The sequence below is a fragment of the Phaenicophaeus curvirostris genome, chromosome 8 (assembly GCF_032191515.1).
Source record: "Phaenicophaeus curvirostris isolate KB17595 chromosome 8, BPBGC_Pcur_1.0, whole genome shotgun sequence".
Taxonomy (NCBI): domain Eukaryota; kingdom Metazoa; phylum Chordata; class Aves; order Cuculiformes; family Cuculidae; genus Phaenicophaeus; species Phaenicophaeus curvirostris.
In genome coordinates, this window is record NC_091399.1 from 15331598 (window position 1) to 15355246 (window position 23649).

Below are 23649 nucleotides of genomic sequence, written 5' to 3' on the forward strand. Positions count from 1 at the left end.
TCAAGCTTCTCATTGACCAGCACTCTCAAGTCCTTCTCTGCAGGGCAGCTCTCAATCACATCATCCTCCATCCCATATTGAAACCGGGGATTGCGACAACCCAGGTGTAGGACCTTGCACATGAACACTATTAAATAAAATGTTTTATTTTTAATTAAAAAAATTGAACTATTAAGGTTTAATTAAAAATAAGCATCAGTTTAAAATGACAACAATGACAATTATTTTTACACCAATCCTCAATGTCAGATACCACATCTTGTGTGTCTACCAGTTCTAAAAGTGTGTATGTGTTATGAACTATATGTATAGTAATTCTGGCTTATTGCACCTGTATAATATTACCAATGTGAGATAAAGGCCTGGGTTGCATTGTACATGTAACTAGACCGGGGTGACTACTGAGAAAGGGTTCATCCGTAGTTGTCCTCTCTAGCTGATTCTTTCGCATTAAAACAACTTATGTGGTAATGCCTTCAGAAAAAAGTTTTCAAACAACCATTTGGATTATCACATGAAACAACTCATGCAATTTCACCTTCTCACTCAACACTTAAATCTCTCTTGAAAGGCACAGTTAATTTTTAATGATTTTTCTCCAGAACCAGCCTAACTTTTTACAACTAGAGCTGATATTAGCCCATGAATGAATAACATCAATTGAAATGTACTTTTTATCTTTAAGGTGATTGATGTAATTTTGTATTAAAGTGACCTTTTTAAGAAATGTTTTGACTATAATGATTTCCTGTCCTTTTTGCTCAGCAATCAGAACAGCAGAACTGGCATAAACCTGTTTCAGCTGCTTGATGTTAATGCGAGAAAGAAAGTGAGCTGCACAGTGTGCATGCCTGTAGGATGGTGGCACTGAATACAGGTAAGTGCCAGCACTGATAAACCACGGAAATTTAGAATTCTAACCTAAGAGGTTAGTCAGGAAAGGGAGTAGGGCTGCACAGGACTGAAAATACAGTCAAATTGCTCTCCTGAATTTAATTAGATTACATTAAATTTCTTACAAAGAAGCTTTGTTATCAAGTGAATTGCATCTGTTTCTGACGTGAATGGGCTGATTCATGTTTTAATATAGGCAGACTGATCTTGATAGTTTTGGAAGTCTGGCACTTAGAAAAACTATGATTTACGCTTATGAATGATACCTATTATATAGTTATAAAAACATACCTGCATTTGTGTTAAACTGACTGATAGCTCCTTATAGGAAGTCATCTTATTATGGGTTTTCCTAACAGGCATAACAAGGAATAGCAGTAATATTTTGGAGTCTCTGAGTGAATGTTATATTAAAGATATTTCCTTTCAAAAGAGAGAAGTATAGGTAAATTTTACTGAATGGAAATTTGTTCTAGAAAACATAAGTTGAAATTTTATGCAGGTAAACACAGTTACAAAAATACAAAGGTTCATTCCTACTTGAAAAAAAACAAATCGGAACCATGTAAAGACTGAGGTGAGACAGGAGCTTGGACTAGATGTCCCATATAACCGCTTTTGTTTTTAGAACATGTAGGCAGTACTACAGGCTTATTTTCATTTGAACACTGTTAAATATCATAGCCATACTATGGCTGCTTTCCTCCCCCACTTAGTTTTATTTCCTTAGTTTTCACTCTTGAGAAGAATATAATCTTTAACAAGTAAAGTCAAGTTATTATCTCCTGTTTGTAGAAGGAGAGGTAGCAAAACTATTTCTGTGATGTTCTTTGAACAGTGAAGTGCACTTTTTCATAATAACTGTGATCTTAATATTTAGGTAAATAAATCAGAAATACAGAATAAGGCAGAATTAACAGGATCTGTTTTAAAATAAGGTTGTAATTACAAGCTCTCCCACTACCAGGATTTATTTCATAGAGCATATGGCTTCTCTAATTAAGAAGAACACTTTTATTTTTTTATCTTTTAATCTTTTAAGCTGCATGTAATACTCTAAGTTCTATTCATGTATTACCAAACTTGTTAAATGTGCCTGCTTCTGCACCTGAATTTTTTCTCTTGCTCAACTCCCTCCTGTTAAAAGCTGAAGTTAAAAAAAAGAACATGACATAAAATAATATTTAGCTTTGAAGCTAATGCTGGACTTCCTTTTAAATTTTTTCTCTTATTCTAACTTTTTAAAGTTTGTAATCCATAAGTTTAGTTCTTCTATCTGTTTGAAAGTGTTCACCTGACCCTTATCCTTTTTTTATTGCTGCTGTCTCCCATTTCATATGTCTATAGGATGATTCGTTTATTACACAATTATTGCTGTGTCAAGTATCCTGAACATAATTTGATTAATATCATTAAGAATAGCTGTGGCTGATACAATAAAGTATAAAACATAGTTTGTCCCTTTAGAAAGCAATTTTCTGTCTTGTGCTTGTTGTCTATATAGTGAGAAAAATCCCAAGAGCTTAAGTAAACTAACAATTTAGGAGCTATATTTTATGAGAAAATGGGCCAGGGTTTACTCTAGAACGTTCTTTGTTATGCTAAACATATCTACTTGAAGGTCCAGATGTTTCCAGCTGCTAATCAGCATGAATACTAGGTGATCAGGATATGTTTTGGTTTATTGTGTATGCAGGATGGAAAAGGATTAAAGGGATATTTTTATCAAGTATGTCCCACTCCTGAGATCAATAAGATATCAGTGCTAAACCTGAGTCTTGCTGGTCATGGAGTAGAAGTGGTATTCCAAATTATACTGAGGTAAGAAAACAAATCATCATAGTCCTACACACAAGACTTCAGGAAAAAAATATCTTTCCTTGCTGCACCATTCTACGGTTACCCTTCCTTACTGTAATATGTCTCTGTGTTGTATACTAACAGGGCAGGTATAAAGATGAAATAGCTATAGACATAGCCCTGAAAGGAAAAGGCCTCAAAACATCTCAGTTAGAAGAGCTGAAGGATAAGTTTTGACATATATTTCTTAAAGCTGATCCTATGACACCCTGAGCAGCTGCTGCTGATCCTGTGTAGATTTTGACCATTCATATGAATTCTGGAGTATTTTACAGTTGGAAATTGTAACCTGTGGGAAATGAGATTAGATGCTACCTAGAAGTTCTCCTTGCCCTTCCCCAGGAAGCAATGGGTTTATCAACTACTAAGTCTTGGGTTTTTGGCCTCCAGCCTGCTATTCATCCATTAAATAGCACTGAGTGCACAAGTCATCCTACTGTTTTCAATGGGGATACGCATGTGAGTACCACTTTATATAGGAAAGAATTAGTGCCTAAATTGCCCACAATCTGGTTGTTATGACATTAAAGTTTATTGTCTTAGATTTACCCAATTATTGTTCTAAATTGTGACATAAATCAGGCTCAGTAGAAAGATTTTTAAAAAGCTCCCCAAGCACCCCCCAGATTCGCTAGCTTGAATACCAACATCCTTCCAATTATAAAACACCTAAACAAACCAAAACAAAACTCCAAGTAAATAAAAATCCCCAAAGCAAAGTGTAGAAAAGTCATGGAAATTTCCAATCATTGATATCTTATTTTGCGGGACTTTTTGCAAAGTAAAGATACCCAGAGTACTCTTATATTTGTGCATTCATACCCTAGCTATACTTGCAATCAATTTTTTTGGTAACAACAAGTCCAGCCTGTCCTTTTTGTACTTATTCTGTACATTGGCTTATCAATAAATCATTCAAATGATCTTAGTCATTCTACTGCAAGAGGAAGAAGCTATTCTTTCTCTTCACTGTCAAATCTACTTCTAAGCTTATCTGTTCACAGGTACATGAATATTTATATGGTTGACATTTTCAAAGCTTCTTTGGCCCCACATTCTTAATGGAGAATAACATTCCAGTTTAAATGAGTTAAAATAATTTTGTTTTAATTTAGTATGAAACATTATTACTGTCTACAAACTAATGCTTACACAGAAAGGAAAAATTGAGGATGCCCATTTTAGTGAAAGATGTTGAGAATTCTTGATTCATTTTGATATCTAGTGACGTAATCATATGCCAAAACGCAAAAATTATAAGCAAGATATAAAAATTGGTGAATTGTAAATATAACTGTATTTAATAAGGTACTCTCAGCTGCTAGTTGCCTTCTTAAATTTGAAATCAGAAGATCAATGTCAGATGCCTTTAAGTAAACTCATATAAGGTATAAATTTTGTGAAGATATACCTTAATGATGTCAGTAAAGAGGGAGGAGATATTAAGCTATATTCTTTACACTACTGGAGATGCCAGTGTCCACAGCTCAAGTTTTACTCCATTATTGCATTGTATGTGAAGCAAGATGTCATGCACTTTGCATTCGAGCCCTGGATCTGACCACGTTCATTCTGTATCTCCTCAGGTTCTCATTGGGAAAAGGGCAGTAATAAACACTGCACTGAGATCTGTCAAAATGTGTCATACTTGAACAGTTAACTGTGAAATGCTCAGAGGTCTACACATGAATGACACTTAGCAAATTACAACATATTGACAAGTGATTTTTCAAAGGAAACCTTTAACAAGGGTGCTCCCGGTATGTTACCTTTTCTCTGCAGCATCTTCAAAACTCCATACTCAGGGTCATTTTCTGAAGATGAATTTGTGAGTAAGCATGAAACAGATTTGTCAAGCTGCTGTCCGCAAAGTAGTTAACAACCTACACGGTGAAAGGTGGAAGAACAAAACAGATGGTTGTAGCTTGAACATTTATTAGGTTCCAACTTTCAATTTTTTTTAAAAATGGGATTATGCTGTTTAAATAAAATAACATACAATTGATATGAGACTCGGGAAATCTCATTTGATCGTATTGGAATATTACAGAGACGGTATCTTGTTACATACATATATGAGTGAGTGTGTGTGTGTGTGTATGTATACATATATACTTGTGTATATATATATATCAGCAAAATACCTACAAATAAGATGTGGCTGAAACTGATGGCTCTCTCTAGCATCCCAGGGCCTGTTGTGTGAACTCTCTGAAGAGGAGCCTTTGTTTCCATAGGCAACAGAGCCGCTGTGGCACTATGGATCAAACACATCGGATTTACTCTTATGGCTCTGAGGTAAACAGTTGCCTGCTTCACTACATAAATACTGAAAGAAAAGCTCTCTTGGTAAAAGACCTGACCAGCATGAAGTGAGGGGAACTGCAGGCTGCTGAGAAGAGCTGGCTCAGACAGCTCTGTGATAAAAGTAGCCTGGGAGAATGCTACATGCGCTGCCATTTTTGCCTTTTCTGTCATTTAGTGCTCTAACTTTGTTGAATATTTCACAGTTTAAAGGCTGATAAAAGTTATTAATGTGATCATTTTTTCCTTCCCACCTTCAGTGAGAATGTTTTGGTTGTCTTGTCACAGAGGGGTGGGAGAAAGAATCATCTAGTGTTTCTGCTTTTCATTATTTGAATTGCAGAATTGACTGCAGCTTCTGATTTCTGCCATCTCAAACTGTTGTGGACACAGCTAAATGGAGAACTTTAGAAGACAAAGTGAAAATCTTACTAGTCTTTTGAAAGCATACCTTTCCATTTTAACTCAAGTGAAATAAATTCAGGCAACATTTTATAAATGAAAGCACATGAATAATGGCATTTAAATAAATAAAAAAAAAGATGTCTTACGATTTTTGTTGTACAAGAAAAATGAACTGTGAAGATCACAGAGAAATGTTACCTACTGACAAGCTGTGCTTGAATTTGCTGAGTTTGCTTATTCACCTGATTAAAATGATGTCATTCTATGCAATCTATGTCTATGTTATTATGCATTTCCTATTTACCTTGCTAACAGTCTCATTCTCTAGAAGGCAAGTTTTCAGAGGTGCAAGCCACAGAGACACTGTACACGCCAATGAGTCAGTGTAAGTTGAGCCTAATCCTGAGTTAAGTACACAAAATTTTACAAATGTGGCAGTAAGAATTTTTATTGACTGATTTTTAATGGTACCCACTGTCACAGCACTGAAATAACTCTTAACCTGTAATATCACAGAATCACAGAATCACAGAATCACAGAATCACAGAATAACCAGGTTGGAAGAGACCCACCGGATCACCGAGTCCAACCGTTCCTACCAAAATATAATCAAATCCATCAAGTTTTTGTCTCTGTGATATTAAAGAGACTTTTTCGTTCTTCTGCTAAAAATGCTCTAGTGCTCACTTAGGCAGCTTAATGAAATGTGAGACCTTGACCTGTACTCAGAAGTTTGTGAAAGAAGTCAGCAATAAGAGCTTTCAGAAGCATGGAAACTCTCCTGTCTTAAGGCTGCTTCCCTCTTGCAGGAACCAATTTGTCTAATTACCAACTCCTGCACAATGTACATCTAGCAGTGTGATATCACAGGTGACCCATGCTGCTAAAGCTGCCCTCCTGCCTGCTCACAATGGCAACCTCAATCTGTCCCAATCGTTTGAGGGCCTTCTTTTGTGGTCTGTTTCTGCTGGACTAACTTTGCTTCGAAAATGGGTGCTGGAAGGTGCCTTTCTGTCTGACTTTCTCTGTCATAAGAGGTCAGGCACTGTGGATATTTTTATCTCGGCTGCTCGTCATAGAAAAAGACTTCTGGAATTCATGTAAATATTGTGTTTATTTGTTGTGATTAAGGCTACTGAATAACTTAATTATTGAGAGCAACGCCCAAACTGTCATTTTAAGGCAGAAAGATGCAGTGAGTATTATGTCATAAAGTGGTTAATACTGTCTGGATGGCAATGCATTTTTTTGAGTTCTGTGTCCTAGATGCAGACCACCTTTTTTTTCGGTTGACACAAAAGCTTTTCAAGGTCAGCAATGCCATACAGGTAATGATGGGCCTGAGGTAGGCTTATGTTAAATGTGTCCTCAGTATTCAGGTTAATCTTTTCATTTGTGATTTTTTTTCCACAAATGAATACACAGAAAGACATTGCCTGTGTTACAGAAGTAATCTTTGTATCTTTAAATATCATGATAGTCTATTTTTCTAATAAGAGACTAGCCTGCGAATCAAAATCCATGACATTCATTACAAAAATTTACTTGAAGTCCTTTATTTAGCAAAATGTAAGCTCTGGGTACTTCCAGGTTATTCAGATATAAAAAGTGTAGAAGGATAAATAAAAATAGGGCAGCTTATCTGCATTTTTACATTTAATCCAAAATGACACATTATCCTATCTGACCTAAATAGGTGGAAAAAAAAAGTTAGTGAATCAAACAGATTACCAGTGTCTTGGAAGTGGAGATCAGTTTAGATACTGCTAGGCTGAACCCTGTAGTCCTTATTTGATCTTGTGAGCCCAGTCTGCTACCTTCACTTCCCATTTAGTTTAGTAAGAAGCTAATTTTCATTAGCGTGAGTAGCATTTGGTGGTATATCATAAAGAATTGCAAGGGCCAGTGTTTGCCAAAATGATTTCAGCTGCTAGGAAATCTTGCATTGTTATACTTTCCTCTGGAGTTCTTTAGTCTTAAACCACAATCTGACCTGTTCCTTAGGATTTCCTTATGATAAGGATCCAGATGTCACACATTACCCTTTGCATGAAACTGAACGTAAAAAAAGAAAAGATTATTGTAACAATATTTTTAACACATTTTTTATGGAAACAATATTTTTACATTTGTTTGTTTTTTCATGTGACTCTCTAAATGTCTTGCTTAATAATTTCTGAACCCACTGGCCAGTGTCAACTGAGTTTGACAGAAGGGCAGAAATATCAAAGATAATTGAGTTCTCTGTAGTATTGTGAAAATAAGACCCCATAAGCATTTTGACTGAGGGAAGATAGCAGAAAGACCTCATGTTTTGTGAGAGAGGTTATAAATTCTTATGCCAGAGGAAAAGCTCCAATCAGAGCTTAAAACTTGAGATACAAATCCAAAGAGAACTAAGCAGCATTTATTTCCGGCTTCATTGTTTGACTTTTATTTCTAATAATGTCTTATGGGATTTAGAAATCGAAAAAAAATTAATCTTGTGTGTTGTCGTGATTTGCACTGTTTATTTAGTTTTCACTGTCAAAACTCATTGGTGAAAGATTCCTTCTTTTCTCTTTTTTTCTGTCAGCATCTAGTCAAGGGTCAGTTTATGGGAGGTGTAAATGGTTGTATTTGGTCTTTAATTACTTATTTCAGATCTGTTATCACATGCACTAAAAATATCCCTCCACATTTTTCTTTTTAATACAAAAACTATATCACGATCTTTCTTTGAAAATTGATTTGAAAACCTGCAGTCAGTGAGCTGTGGATGGTACTCCCCTTGCTGACTCTGGGTCTTTGCATTAGAGCCGGAGAAATCATTCTGAACTAACTTTCATCTAGGATAGCTCTCTTGCTTGCTCTAAACATAGGAAGGTATTTTAGATCACTGCTGTTTCTCTCTACTGACGCTGTGTTTAAATTCCCAGACTTGAGCAGGCATTTGAACACGCCAAACAAAGCCTTCATCTTTTTCAGACAAGTTCTTCCCCTACCAAAGGCCACCTTCATGCCCTTTTCCCTGTAGGAAAGGGATCCTCCTATTCTGCAACACCTTTCTTGTGCTGGGAGCAGGAGACACCTGTAAGAAGACATGGGACCTGTGGTAATGTGCATTCTCGGTGACTACTGACTTCGGTGGAAAACTACCACTCTATGCTTTTTTTTTTCTGAAATCTCCCTCACATATTACATCCTGTCAAGGAAGTAAGGGGGGGTCTTGCTTACCTGATTTCTCCTGTATTTATTCTAGCATGATGAGCTGTGGAGCTATATGGACTCTGTCTTCTGGGTAGTGATCTCTTGAGTCTACCAGCAGTATCATTGTAGAAGGAAATTATGTTCTCTGGACATTACTTACAATTGTGCTAAAAAATTAAGCCAAATAAATTATCCTGAAAAGTTATTGTGTAATCATATATTCCAAGCAGAGTTTTAAAAATGTTTTACTTTTCACATGAGCATTTGTTCAAAGTGAGGAGGAACTGAGAGCAAGCAGTCAGATTTTTTGAGTAACCTGCGTCTCTATAATTGAAGGGTGTGCTGTATCATGTACCTTCTTTGTGATATGTTACCACCATTTTATAACATGCCACACTGTAAGTGGTATGGTGAGTAGTGTCATTTACCTCACTGTCATGCACAGAGTGTGTCCTGTAGGACTGAAACCTTCTCAGGAACTGGGGGAACAATGTAAGTTTGCTCCATGCTTGCACAGTGAATACAGAAAACTGTATTAAAGGAAAAAGAGAAAAGATTTCCACTTGTTTGTTGTTTCCTGTTACTGGCCAATTCTAGTCCAGTAAGCATATATTTTGCACCCGTGTGGTACAATATTCCATCCTTTTTCCTTTGGAGAGAAGCTGGTGTGTAATGGATGTAGTAACCAGTTGGGCATTTTATAAATGTAAGTCAGGTATCTGACAGATTAGCTCTGGCAGATTTAGATGCAGCGATAGAATGCTTACCCTTCACACCTTGCTTCTCAGCTGGAAGTAACTACCTGAGGAGCAGAGGCAACAGACTGGATGCACCATGTAGCACACAGTCCAGTGGCACAGCTTAAAAACTACTGATGAAGGTAGAACTCCAAGCTGTGTATGTGTCCCTTTTATCGTACTGTGATAGAGCTGGATGGTGGCAATATTTTAAATCACAACAGCTAAATTCTTGAGGCAAATGTGGACCTCTTGCTGAATGGGGCTGGGGATGTGGTGAGAGACGTGGGAAAGGCCAAAACACTCAATTTTTGGCCTCGGTCTTTGTTGATAAGACCTACCTTCAGGCATACTGAGTCCACTACTGCTTAACATCTTCCTTAACAATGTGGACAATGGGGAACAGTGCTTCCTATGCAGGTTTGCAGTTGATAGAAGACTAGGAGGAGTGATGGATACATGAAGGAGTTGTGTCGTGATGTGGAGCGACCTTGAGAGAAATGGACTGACAGAAGTCTTGTGAAGTTCAACAAAGGGAAAAGCAAACTGTCACACTTGGGGAAGTAACACTACGTGACAGCACATGGTCAGGGACAAACACCTGGAAAGCACTTCTGCATTGAAGGACCCTGGGGTCTTGCTGAACAACAACGTTGCCAGCATGTCCAGGGACATAACTGTGCCCCTCCACTCAGCACTAGTGAAACACATCTGGTTACTGTGTCAAATTCCAGGCACCCCAGGACAATTGGTGCATGGATCTACCGGAGTGAGTTCAGTGAAGGTCCATCAAGATCAAGAGACTTGAGTGTCTGTTGTATGAGGAGAAACTGAGCCAGCCAGTGTTGTTTCCCCTGGAGAAGAGGAGACTCATGGGTGATCTTATCAGTGTGTATAAGCACTGAAGGGAGGGACTAAAGAAGATTGATCCAGGCTCTTTTCAGTGGTGCCCAGTGACATTAAAAGAGGCAATAAGCACAGCTGAAATACAGGGAAATACTTTTTTTACAGTAAGGATGAAGAAACACAGGAACAAGTTTCCTAGAGGGGTTGTGAAGTCTCTGTCCTTACAGATATACCCATGACTGGGTATGACCCTGAGTAACTTGCTATAGGTGGCCCTGCTCTGACCACGGGGTTGAACTAGGCAATGTCCAGAGGTGCCTTCTCACCTCTGCTAGTCTGGAAGTCTGTGATTGAAAAGCTCACCCATTAGACTTCAGGATCTAGACTTGAAGATTGTTGTACTTTCAAGTTTGTTTGCTGAGATGCTGTACTTTTGTTTGATTTGCAAGAGAATAACAGATGCAAAATACACTAATAGGCAGGTGTTTGTTAATGACTCATTCAGCCTTGGGCTAATAAAAGGGTAACAAAAATAGTCCTTTGTGCAGGTCAGAAACTAACACTTTTTCAAGATGTTTACTGGAGAGAAATTTCTTGTAGGTATGTCCTGAATATATTCTTATAATTCTGCAAGATAAGTTTTCTTTCTAATTATGCCTTTAGACAGACATGCAAACTGCTTCTAAACCCACCAACTGGAATTAAGAATTTCTTCGAGCCATTACACATATGGTATTTTTTTTATGTTTTTTGTCTTAAAGACCTCTTAAAGAGATTTAACTTTTCAGCCTTTGCCTTCTTGAATGTAGATGTCTTTTCAGCAGCAATTTGTAACTCTCAGAATTCCCTTTCTAATGCAAATATGAGTGTAAGACCCTACATTATTTATTCTTTCTGAAGTGATGAGGGAGAGTTGTAAACCACTGAATTACAACCTGAAGTTGCCAAGAGCTGGGAACAACTTTAAGAGCAATTTAATTGTAGATGTTTTCCTCCTTTCTCCTTTAACTCTTTCCTCAGGGAAGGATAAACACAGCAACAGGCAGTTGAACAGTAAAGAAGCATACTGGAGATAAAGACAAATGTAGATAGAGAAGGTCAGAAGGAACTTCAGAGCTAGGAGGACAAAAGACAGCCATAGTAAAAGACCATCTTTAGAAAAGAAGGACTCTGGTATTAGTATATTGAGTTACTCTGGTCAAACTTGCTAATATGTTGGAATCTACTCTTAAAAAATGAAATTTTGATTTTTAGTATTGAGATGGAGTTAAAACTGTTGCATCCTTGTTAATGGTTAAGCATAAGATTCCAACAGTGCCCTACACTAGCCCAGCCAGCTCAACATACTGAATTTTGTGAAGGAAACTGATCTGAGGTAGAGGTAAAATGAAGTTAACAGGGAAAATCTTTAGTGCGTCATTATATCATTCAAAGCATATGATCTCAGGTCAGTCTGTAATGCCGTGGAAACACTCTCACTGGTTTTTACGTTTGCTTGAGAAGGTCATTGTGGAAAGCAAGTGTTTCTCTGGAAGCAGTATAGATGTGTGGACTGGTACTTTGGCTTGCTTCAAAATTATTAATGAAACTACCAACATGTTTAGAACGAGTGAAAGGCTTAAAGAGAGTGCTGAATTGGTATAAAACAAACGGCTATGTACTTTTCTATCCATTCCTTGTTTCTTTATGACCACTGGATCTTCTCCTTGTGGGTATTTCACCATCTTTTCCTCAGTGATATGGTTGTAACCTGACTCCTAACAGTGAATCTCTACAACCGTGTCATCTAGGCAATGCTACACGTTACATCCACAGAATAAAAACCCTGTAAGCCTAACTACACATGCTGTAAACTACAGTGCCTGACAGCAGTGTGAACCATTCCTGTTGACTGAAAATATTCTACTTGATATTTAGAGTAAGGAGTGGCTGAAAAGGGGCTTAGAGAAGCACTTATTTTACCATCTTTTCTAAGCTTCAAGTTTAAAGCAATATGAGACTGCAACCTATTTACCTGGGTATCCACAGCTAGAGAGGGACATCCTTTGAAACCAAGAGCTTTTGAAAAGGCATGGAAAATGTTAATACTATTACGATGGTTGAAAGAGAAGAGAGCATATTCTTCTGTTGTTAGCTCTTGTGAAAATGTCTTATTTTATAATAACAGCATGAGCAATATGTATTGTTGTCTAGGGATGACCCTTTCTTTCTACATGTGTTATATGCTGTATCTCTGAAGTGCATAAGCATTTTGCATGACATCTAATGCTATCTTTTTGCAATTCCTAAATGCAGCTGAGAGAAGGAGGTTTACAAAGAAGATGTAGCATAGGCACTTGCAAAAAGATTCTTCTTACTTTCTCTACCTGAGATGGAAGCTCTGCAAATCAGCCAGCACATTAATTCACTATACAATGTGTCTGCTATGTTTTTATGATCTCATTGTGTCTTTGATCATCAGAATCGGTTAACAAAAATCAGAATATGTACAAAAGTAATTTAAAAAAATCTTGCTCTTAATTGTTGTCTTTTTCTTTTTGTCTCATTTAATTGGTTTCCTTGTGTAACATTCTGCGAACTAAAGAAAGTAGAAAGTGAAAGCAATGGTTGCATTTTTTTTGGGAAAAGAAATCCCTCTCATTTTGATGGCAGTTCAAATGTGGGGTCATTTGTTTTGTCTGAAATACGAGGCACTGTTAGCCTTGAGCATGTTCCCTCTAGAGAACAGAGCTGACATTACAGCCCTAAATGGTATTAGTCTGAACAAATAAAAAAACCTAGTTTATTCCTTGAAGGTAGGTGGAGGTGAATATATAAGAATAGCAGATTAGGAAGACTTTTCTTGGAGTGGTTGAAATATCCTTATGGAGCCACATGCAGGCGTACCACTGGGGTGTCTTTAGGTCTTGTCCCCTTTCCTCTTGTGGGAGATCCTGAGGAAACCTGGATGTTTACAACCTTAACTTCAATTTGACCATAAGCTGAATATGGTTTGCTACAATCAGCTCGGCAATGCTGAAGGATGTGAGTCCTTGTAGCTCTTGCAAGTTGAACAGATTCTCTGAGGAGACTTGTCCTTACCTTGACTCTGATTTGGTCTTTCATCACCTTTTTCCTATCTTTATCCCCTCTTCCCACTCCATTGTCATGTAGTTTCACTTGCAGCTGCCTCAATGTGGCTAACATAAAAATCGCTGGGGAACTTAGGGACAGACCATACTAAATCAAGGCCGTGTAAGAATTAGAAATAAAAAACACAGTTAATAAATTATTTTAATAATAAAATCCTATGGTGTTCCACTGCCATTTATTGAAGAGAGTCCCTGACTGGAAGGTACACAATAAAGAATTGTTTACCTTCCAATCCTATTACTATGGAATCATGTCATATTACTTTAACAGACTGTTCAGGAAGAAGATATATTTTTCTTTTGAATCCAAATCTCCATTCTCCAGTATCTTCAAGCACAAAAATCACTTCAGTTTCTTTATACTCCTATGAGTTTTTTGAATTTTGTCTGCTTTGCCTTAGATGTTCTGCTGTTTTGCATGTCAGGTTCTCACTTTTTCTGGTGGGATGTTTCTTGAAGTGAACAGGGTACAGAATTAATAAACGTGCATTATATGTGTAAGCTCTTTTTTCCAAGACTTTCAGTACCATTTAGGTTCTCCTTCTGTACAGTGGTTCAAGCAAACTGTTTCCTTAATATGTGCTCAGGGGCCCTACATGGGCACATTGTCGCTGACACAAGTCAGGCTGCAGCTGGGACATGTTACAGCAACAAGTATGTTGTTGGTGCTGAACAAATTTTCTCCAAAGCCCACATTTTGAGTCTCCAAAAGTTCTGTCTTTACCTGATTTAACATTTATTGATTGAGTGGACAGGTTTATTTTAGGCAAGGCTGTATTTTAAAACAGGCTCCATCTTAATATAAACCAACCACAGATACAGAATCTCTTCATAGCAGAAACACATCAAACTTTTCCGTTCCCTGCTGTGCGTGCGTGGTTTTCATATTGGGATGTAGATAAATGTACTATGAAGGAAAAGCTCTTTCTGTTGGTGGCCAAGAGTATATGCCATTTCTTGGGAAAGAATATTATCACCTTAATTTTTTCCCCAAATGGTGTTATACTTCACTTCACTTCCCCTTGTACTTGGCTTATTTACCTTCAACAGCAACTCTCCCTATCCCGAGGGATTATGGTATCCTAAGTTGACTTTCTTTGAATTTCTTTTAATGTCAGCGTTTCATGTCTGTATAAGGATAAATAAAGCTTTTGAAGACTTTTTTATGTTAACGGAATTTTAAACACTCAAAGTAAGTTTTTAAAAACAAGACTTTTTTTTATTAAGCAAAATTTGAGACACAAATAGCCACATTTTTCTATTTTATTTTGCAAAACCAAAACATACCAGCTCTTTGGAGCTTGTATGATATTTCATGCATAGAATATCATTACCAGCTTCCAGTAAGTTTACAAAAAATGGTCTCAGAAACAAGATAAGTATCAGATTCAGACAGAAGTTAGAAGATGAGAGGCAGAGCTATTTGGCATGGTACCGTGGCACTGAAAGAGCTCTAAATGTAAGAAATATGTATCTAATGAACAATAAGTAATTCCTAAATGGTAGGAATTTCAGCTTACTTATGGCTTGCTTGGTAAAACACTAATTTGGCTGACCAGTATCTTTGTGGCAATGAATAAAACAATACCACTTCCCTCAACCACCGTATATTATTTAAAAATAATACATCGTTAAATTTTGGATAAAAACCTTCATAAATATTTTAAACATTTTTCTCTTACAGCTGCTGTCTTTTCTCTGTCTGCATATTAGATGTAAGAATTAATTCCCATATTGCCTTTCTTACTATGTTACAAATAACTTATCCATTGCATTTTACAAATATTATTCTCTTGCATTAGCTTTAATGAGCTGCCTATTTAGAACAGTCATCATTTCATAAAACAGAATAATCATTCAAATGTTGTTCAAAGATAATCTCTCATTAAAATAGATCAGTGTCATTGTTGCCTACCTTTGCAAACAGGGAAACTGAGGCACACAGAAAGGCAAGAATGTTAGTTCATAATGCTGCTGACCTGTTATGGGTCCAGCTGAACACTGTGACAATGAGCTTTGCTGCCTCTAGAAAAAGGAGCCTAAATGACTGACTTATGTGGGAATTTGTAACAGGGGCAGGAGTGAAAAAGAAATCCACTGTCATTTAGTCTTTCTTGTGTCCAACTTATTCCTTGGGTATAAATGTTATCAATAAGGACTATGGAAGGAGGGAGAGGAGGAGTTGATCTACTTCAATTTGGTGCTGTATTCTTTTGGGGAGAATGTTCCTTCTCATTTATTTGCAATTAATCTTCCTCAAAAGCTAAGTTTTAGACAAAAATTGTTTTGAGGAGGAGAGCTGCTTAGTCATAACATAATGCTTTATGGAACAATTAATGAAGAAGCACAGGTATTTGAAATTATCTTCATACAGCCCTCCTTTATAATCCACAATGTGATAGAATATAGCTTAAAGTCCTAGAAAAACACTGTCACTATGAGTAGGAAAGTGACTTTTACCTGTGTAATGTTTACACCTGGTTTGTATCAGCATTGTTAGGGTTGATGAGAAAGCAAGTAGCAGCAGCCGCAGCTAACTTTCAAATTTTAATGGATATTTTGAGACTGGATAAAGCTTTCATCCTACTCACAGATATTTCTGTGGGAATCTCCCCAATCAGTGGGATTAGATTAATACTAACAGTATACAAACAGTAAGTTTGTGCTCAACTATAATGGCTTCAACATCAAAATTCCTAAGCAATAAAAAACATGCTACAATGCACATTTGTCGTGGTTTAGCCCTGACCTGGCCAAATTTTGGCAGATAGAACTGTGCAGTTGGGTTCCCAAATCCCTTCCTTCCCCAACCCCAGGGACTTGCAGGTCTAAGCTATAGCTTTAATGAAATTACAATATTAATATTAAAAGTAATTAGAAATTAATAAAATGTATACAAATATACGAGATCGTGCCCCCACCCCTCGATGACTCTGCCACCAGAAATACTGCAGAGCAGGTGTGTGGGAATGGGTCCACAGCTGGGAGGGAGCTGAGCTCAGGACCTGGATTCAGGAACACATGGATCTGCGATCAGGAACAGTTAAACAGATGAGGTCTTCACTGGGCATAGGCCATCAAAGAAGAAAGTGAGACTTGTGATCTCTTAGTTTTATACCGAGTATGTTGTATGTGGGATGGAATATTCAGTTGGTCAGTTAACGGTCACCTGCCCTGATTGCCCCTATTCACAGGTGCAGGATTTTTCCACCAGCTCAAGGATAGCCTTGTTTGTTATAGGAATAATTATAAGGATTGGCCTTTTGCATACCAATGCACTGCGTTATCACTTTCGGAGAAGAACACTGTCTCAAAAACATGCAGTTAGCTTTAAGAAAATGAAGTTACTTACAGCAACTCAGGCAGTCACAAAACCTGACTCTAATTTAGCTCAAACCACAACAACATTTTTCCCTATCTGATCACTCCCGAGGTATTAAGATTTGCTTGGCTTCCAAATTCTTAAGTAAACACAACTTCTCAGATTGTTTACTTAGTCTCTATTTATGGAAATTGTTCTGGAATCTTCATTTCAGCTAGCCACACCAGGCAGATATTTGTGATGAATTTGTAATACATGTAATACCAAAATTAAGAAGAACACATGAGAAGAAATAACCCTTCTCTGACTTTACCTATGAAAAGATTAGAATTAATTGCTCAGTAGCAGCCTTCCCATAAGCATCTTCAATGATGTTAAGTTTTGAAGCTAAAACTGTGATTAAGGTGGGCAAAATAGTTCAAAGAGAGGGCTTTTGAGTAAGGGCTGCATCTTAAACCAGCAGAATGTATGGAGCTATTCACATACTAGATACTTTAAGATAAGTACGTCCATAGATGTAAAGAATGTGGACTCCTAAAATAAAGATGGAAACTTTATTTTGATCTATTATAGCAACCAGAATCTGATCTCAAAATGAAGAAATGTGCCAGGAAATTATTTCCCTCTCTCAACTCCTGTTTTCTTTGGTAAAACATTGTTATTTGTGGTGTTTATATAATTATATTCCAGTGTAATTCTAGTATATAATGACATTTCTCCAATGAAAGCATTTAAATAACTCAGGAAATTGCTTTTCTGTTCTGTTTCCTGACTTAAACCCCATTTTGTCATGTTCATTTTATTGTTCAATCTGTCTGAGCTCATTTAGATATATTCTACCCTATACAGAGCAAAATGAAATATTTACTTTTCTGATCATCTCATGTATGTATCGTCTCATATCATGTATAGAAGTACATATTATAATGAAACTATTCTTATGTATATAAAATATTTATTATTTTCATAATTTACTCACTCAATTTTAATTTGTATCAAACACAGAAAGCTCACTCACATAACACCAGAGTGTGACTAGAAAAAGAAACAGAGGAATCTCATTAGAAAAAGCGTGTCAAATAATAAATCTATAAGTCACAGAACAAAAATTAAGCAAAAAGAGAAAGCATTTTAGTTTTTCTTGAATTGTCAATCAAAAAGAAGAAATACAGTGTTTTTATTTTCATTTGAGTGCATATCAAAGCCATTTTTTTGCATGCACAGCTCAAAAAACCAATTTGTTTTGTTCAGTGGAATGGAATTGGTACAGAGGTGGTATTTTCCAGAAAAGGAGGGGAAATTTTACCATATTTGCAGTAGAACTGAATCTTCTTTTTACCATAAAGACCCTTCTACAAGACAAGTGATAAGTTAATGTCTCATTTTTATCAAGACCTTTTTTAATTTAGTGGCTAAGATTAAAGTGCAAGCTGAATACCACAGGTGTATCTTGAGTTTTTAATCTGCTTGACTCAAGTTATTTCAGTTCTTGAATGAGGCTTCTAATAATATAGTTCCCAAAATAAAATAGGAAACATCAGTACTGCAATACTTTTATTCAGATTTAAATAAATCAGTGGAGCATAAAGTATACTGAAAGAGATTAAATTTGATTCCTACAGGAATTAAAGTTTAAGAAGTTATAGTAGAGATGGAGAGAAACTCAACAGAGGAGATCAAGCACTGCTCAGGGGAGACAGTCTCTGCCTGTATAAGGAACCACCTTGGGGGGCTGCTGCAGGCTCCCTGGGATTTGGCCTGACTAGCAGTTTAGTGGCAGCTGTGCTCCTAGTTTTCATGCAGCAAACAAGAGACCAATGAGTTTATGGTGCCTATTTCCTTGTTATCCTGCGCTGGAAAATATATCTCCATGCACCAGGGCAAAATTGAAAGGAGAAAAAGCACCAAAATACACTGAAATAATTGCTAGTATATAAGAACTCACTAATTGGGCACTAGAGGTCTGCACGGTTAAAGAGCACAAAAGCTTCATCCTGTATTGTCGTCCTGATAGCTTTGATATTTCTGCAGTTTTTCAGATCTCCTGTGAGCTGAGGAGTCACAACCCCCTGTCTGTCTCACCGAGCTCCTGGGACAGCAGTGGAAAGGCAGCTGAGGAAACCCTGCCTTGTGACAGTGCCCCTGAGAGGCATGGGCACCAGCTACACCCCACCTCACTTGCGACACCCCTGCAGGGACTGGAGCAGAAGCAGGAAGGTTATAGGAGAGAGAAAAGCATCATGCTAGTATTGGTAATTGCAGGAGATGAAATCAGAGGAGCGGTAGGCTTCATAAAAGCCTTTCCTTGCCAGAAAGGAACACTGGAGTGTTTAGTTTCTCCCCGACCCTGGTTTGGCCTGGGAAGCAGCAGGGCTACAAGCGTGGTCTGGAGAGGGCTCTGGGCATCCCTGAACTTGTGGGAAGGAAAGCCAACCCATGCCTGGCACAGCAACTGTGGTAGGAGGATGGATGCATAAGTTGTGGCCATGTAGGTTCTGTCTGGAGAACTGCTACCTACCTTAACAAGTTTTCCTACATCTTAAAGTTCAGAAAGAAATGTGAACTTCACAGATTTTCTTAGGAATATCTGTTTTCCTTTGTTAGAATAAATACTGTATTTCTTAGCTGTTGACTCCAAATTTGCCAAAATAAAGCTCCTGGATAGGATTGTAAGTGTGCTGACCAACTTAATTTTATATACTAACATTAGCCTAGTCAGAGTAGACTGAGTAACTTTAATTTTTAACATCTAACTCAGAAATCAATATATATTTGCACGTTTTAGACAATACTCATTCATATAAATCTAAATACAGTCTTATTGCCAGCCTTCTAATCCAGAAACCAATCTCTTCTTTTACTCTTAATTCTCTAGATTACAGAATTTGTCAAGAAAATTCTGTAATCTGAACAACTGCTTCAGCCTGTTGTAGTGTTGGTGGGCTAAGACCCTAAGAGAAACTTGAGTGCTTTTCTCATCTGATCTAAAAAGACGAATGTAAGTATTTGAGAAACAATGTAAAATACATGTTTAAGTAAAAATAAATTAGTAAGTAGTTCATGGGGGTCCTAGCTTCACTGGGTACTTGTTTTGTAGTGAACAGTAACTATATACAGTTAAAAAGGTAGTTTATACACTAGGTTATACACTTCGTGTGCTATGGCTGAATAATGTCTGATGTTTAAGTAATAATTTTGATTAAATAAAGAAAGCATGCCGATACTCTGCTTAGCAGTGTAAAATTGCAAGATATGAAATAGTTTTTAATTTTCCATATATTATTCTTATTTTTCATATTTAAGAAATATGAATTATACCAGTACTATATACTTAGCAGGTTTTTATTACAATAGTCTTTAAAATTAATTTCCATATAGGTGCATTCTCGCAGGCTGCATTACTTTAAAAAAAAGGTTAGGTGGAAAGAAGATTGAGATTAGATCTTATACAGGTGAAACTGCATAAAAGCTCCTAATGTAGTAATTTTACCTGTTCAAGGCTAACCCCCACTCCTTAACTGGTATAGGAAATGTTTGCAGATGTTGATTTTTTGTGAATTCTGTTCCTGTGAGGAGTTTAAGCTTAAAAAGTCTGAGAAGATACTGAAAAATCTTGAATTTTTTAGCTCAGAAACCATCTATCTATTTAAGAAATACCATATATGATGGTCAGGAGTCCCCTCAGAGCAGCTGGAGCCAAAGGGGCTCAGCTGGTTCTCCTGTACGCTCCTGAACACTTATGGTATATTACATTTGTGTTAATGATTCTTAACTTGAATCCTTATTTTGAGTATGGGTAATGGTTTTCCACCTCCATACCCTAGTGAAATGTTTTGTAACAGAACTTAAGCCATGTCTTCTTTGTTTTGAAGTGGCAAACGTGCATTCACACAAGTTCTATTAAAAATCTGTAGGTAATGAAACTCTCCTGACTTTCTTGAACTCTGGATTATAAATTGGTTCACTTGTGATTATAACCGCTTCACTGAAATGATTTTAATTGCAAAAAATGCCATAGAAATCCCACTTAAGCATCTCAATAGGTCCCTCTCAGAGTTTAAAATCTGTTCAAGAAATAATAGGTCCTACTAGAGTTACTCATGCCTGAAAAATAGCACAGCCTGATTGTTAGAAGGGCCTAAGGGCGGAAATGGTGACCCTATCTTAGCACCTCTGGGGTGAAGATACAAGACGTCTTGTGCTGTCTCCTTGTTAGGAGGTAACTTGTGTAGGGTTCAATATCCACTAGTATTGAGGGAGTCAATGAGTGAGCCTCAACAGTTTATGCTAAATGTTCCCTTTCTGTCTTACACAGAGTGGGTGGTTAGGGAATACCTAAGTCTCTGACAGTAGCAGATGCGATATAAGCTTCAGTGTGCGAGGAAACAGAGTTCAAATTCCTTTAGTGTCTACAAATACAGAGCTTATGTGAAAGACTTTGTGAACTGAGCTTGGGCCTCACATGATGACCCCTAAGGTGAAAGATGTGATAGAGGAAGGGGAAGCAAGTAAAAGAGACACCTGGGAACAATCATTTTCACTTTTCCATCCTAAGAACATTCTCAAATCTTTAGTAAATGTAATCCATAGCTCATCAGCAGAGGCCACCATATATTTGAGGCAAAGAGATAAGGCATGTATCTGTGCAGGACTTGTCATTACAAACTTAAAAGCTCAGTTCAGAGGCCATTAGTGCTTTAAAGGACTACCTTGCCAAGATAAGCTATCTCTACAAAAGTTATTCTGAACTCAGGGGCTTATGACCACCTAGATACTACCTACAGTAAACTTTTCCTTTTTGATCTGAATATTTTGGACAGAAAATGTAAAATAAAGCTCATATAGTAAGCACTTCTCAAGTGAGTTTAGGTGCAATGGTTAGAGCTGAATCAGAGGTGGATGGTAAGCCTAAATTGGATTCAACTGAATGTGAAGGCTCTTTTGCTTTCTATCCAACACCACCACCTATGTCCTCTTTCAACCTCTGTGTATTCAATATTTTATCAGACTGTCTAGTGTGTTCCTTCCTCCTGTAAGGGCTGACCAGTCCTAAAAGTGACAGGCATTTTCTAATGTCTTTGGAAAAAGTTTTTCAACATTGGATATTTACATTGGTCGTAGAACTATCAAGCTTTGAGAAGATATGACAAATCTCATTCCTGTTTCAGGTCCACCTGAAACTACCTAGCATGTGTTCTGCAGTTTTTTCTAGCAAGGCAAAAAATTCTGGATGTATTGTTTTTCCAGGTTTTGCATCCTATGTTATGCTATGGAGTTAAAGAGTGTTATTTGGGTACATGTTAGAAGCCTAGAACAAGAAAAATTTTGAGTGGATCCTAAAGTTTTGGTACTGCTTTGTGCTAGGCAGAAAAGGTGTATTCCATGTTATGTGTCTGCATCTCTCATGAAAGAAAGTCCTGGCCATTTTGGATAGTGAATCATCTACACATATGGACAAGTTCTGTTTCTGAGTGTGAGTTCTGTAAGATGACTAAATCTTTCCCTGGAGATCGTGAACAAGTAAGAGTTTAACTCCAGTTCCCCAATGCACAATGCTTGGTCATTAACCTCCTTGCAACAAATTCCCTGTTTCTGTTTTATCTACTGTGCTATTAAAACAAACCAACAAAATCCCTTAACAGTCTACTTTCCTGGACCTTTTACCTACAAGTGAGCATTATTTCTAATGCAGATTTCCCAAAGAACTTTATTACTATGTATGTATAAAGGAGAAATTCTCAGTTTCAGTAGAAAAACATATATTATGGAAGTATGATTTTAATTTTTAAGATGTTTTGCACACTGGTCTTTTTTTAATTCAAAGACATAATGTTTGCTGAAGAGATGACTTTTCTGAAATAGATACTATTTATGTACATATCCAGTAGTACTGAATCAAAGAAAGGACATTCTTCTAGAAGCTCCTTTTTGTAAATGCTCTCAAAGACATTCTATTGACTTAAATGATAGTTAAATATTTAGAATTTAAATGTAGGAGACCAGATACAATAATACATGAAAATAATAAATAGATGCTAAGTGGAAATTTTAAAATAAAAACCAGCTTATTTTTCTTCAAAAAACCCAAAAATAATTTCTCAAGTTAAGCTGGGGAATTGACTACTTGCTTTGCAGAAGGAAACTGTTAGTGGTGGTGCAAACACTAAGCAAAATACTGAAGCAAAGAATCTTATTCCCACGGGGGAGGTAATGAACACATTTGCGCAGGTAGTGTTAACAGGAGGCATAGAAATACTAAGCTGTTTCCTTGCTAAATTGGAAAGTTATAAGATACAGCTACAATGATCTTCCTGTTGCTCTAGCATCATTATCTGTAAGCTGTCTTACATTCCATATTATGTGTCCTTTATTAAAGCTATATTCACCTTTTTCAGCAAAACTCCTTGTCCCTTCTGTTTCCACAAAGTGGTATAGTTAGATTTTTACCTGATGTCAGAAGACTACAGTAGCTCTGAATTCAAAACCGAAGTTGGAATGTAGCTTTTCAAAATACTTCCATGATCTGCCATAGAAAAGCATTTTAATATATACATATATATGTGTGTGTGTATAATCATATTAACTATGAGCACAGACCCAGTCTGTGTAAAAAAATAATTGCTGGATAAGCCTTGGCAGCTAATGTTTCTCTAATGACAAATTACTTTTGTTGAAAGGTACTGGAGGGGTACTTTTTAAACTACAGAAATGGCCATGCATGCAAGTGTGTCATTATATTATAGACACAAAATGTATTTCTGTGTTATAACCACTTCTTCTGTTTGCTTCTTGAAACCCCATACTGGGCTGACCTACAGTCACTGCTTGGAATGTGAGATCCTTTGAGAAGCCTGGGAAATGTCTGGCATTTATTTGCTTGATCTTTGGTTTTAGTGACTGGATTTCACTTTATTCAAGGTAGTTTCAGAACTTAAAATTAAAAGATACTAAACCAGTAGA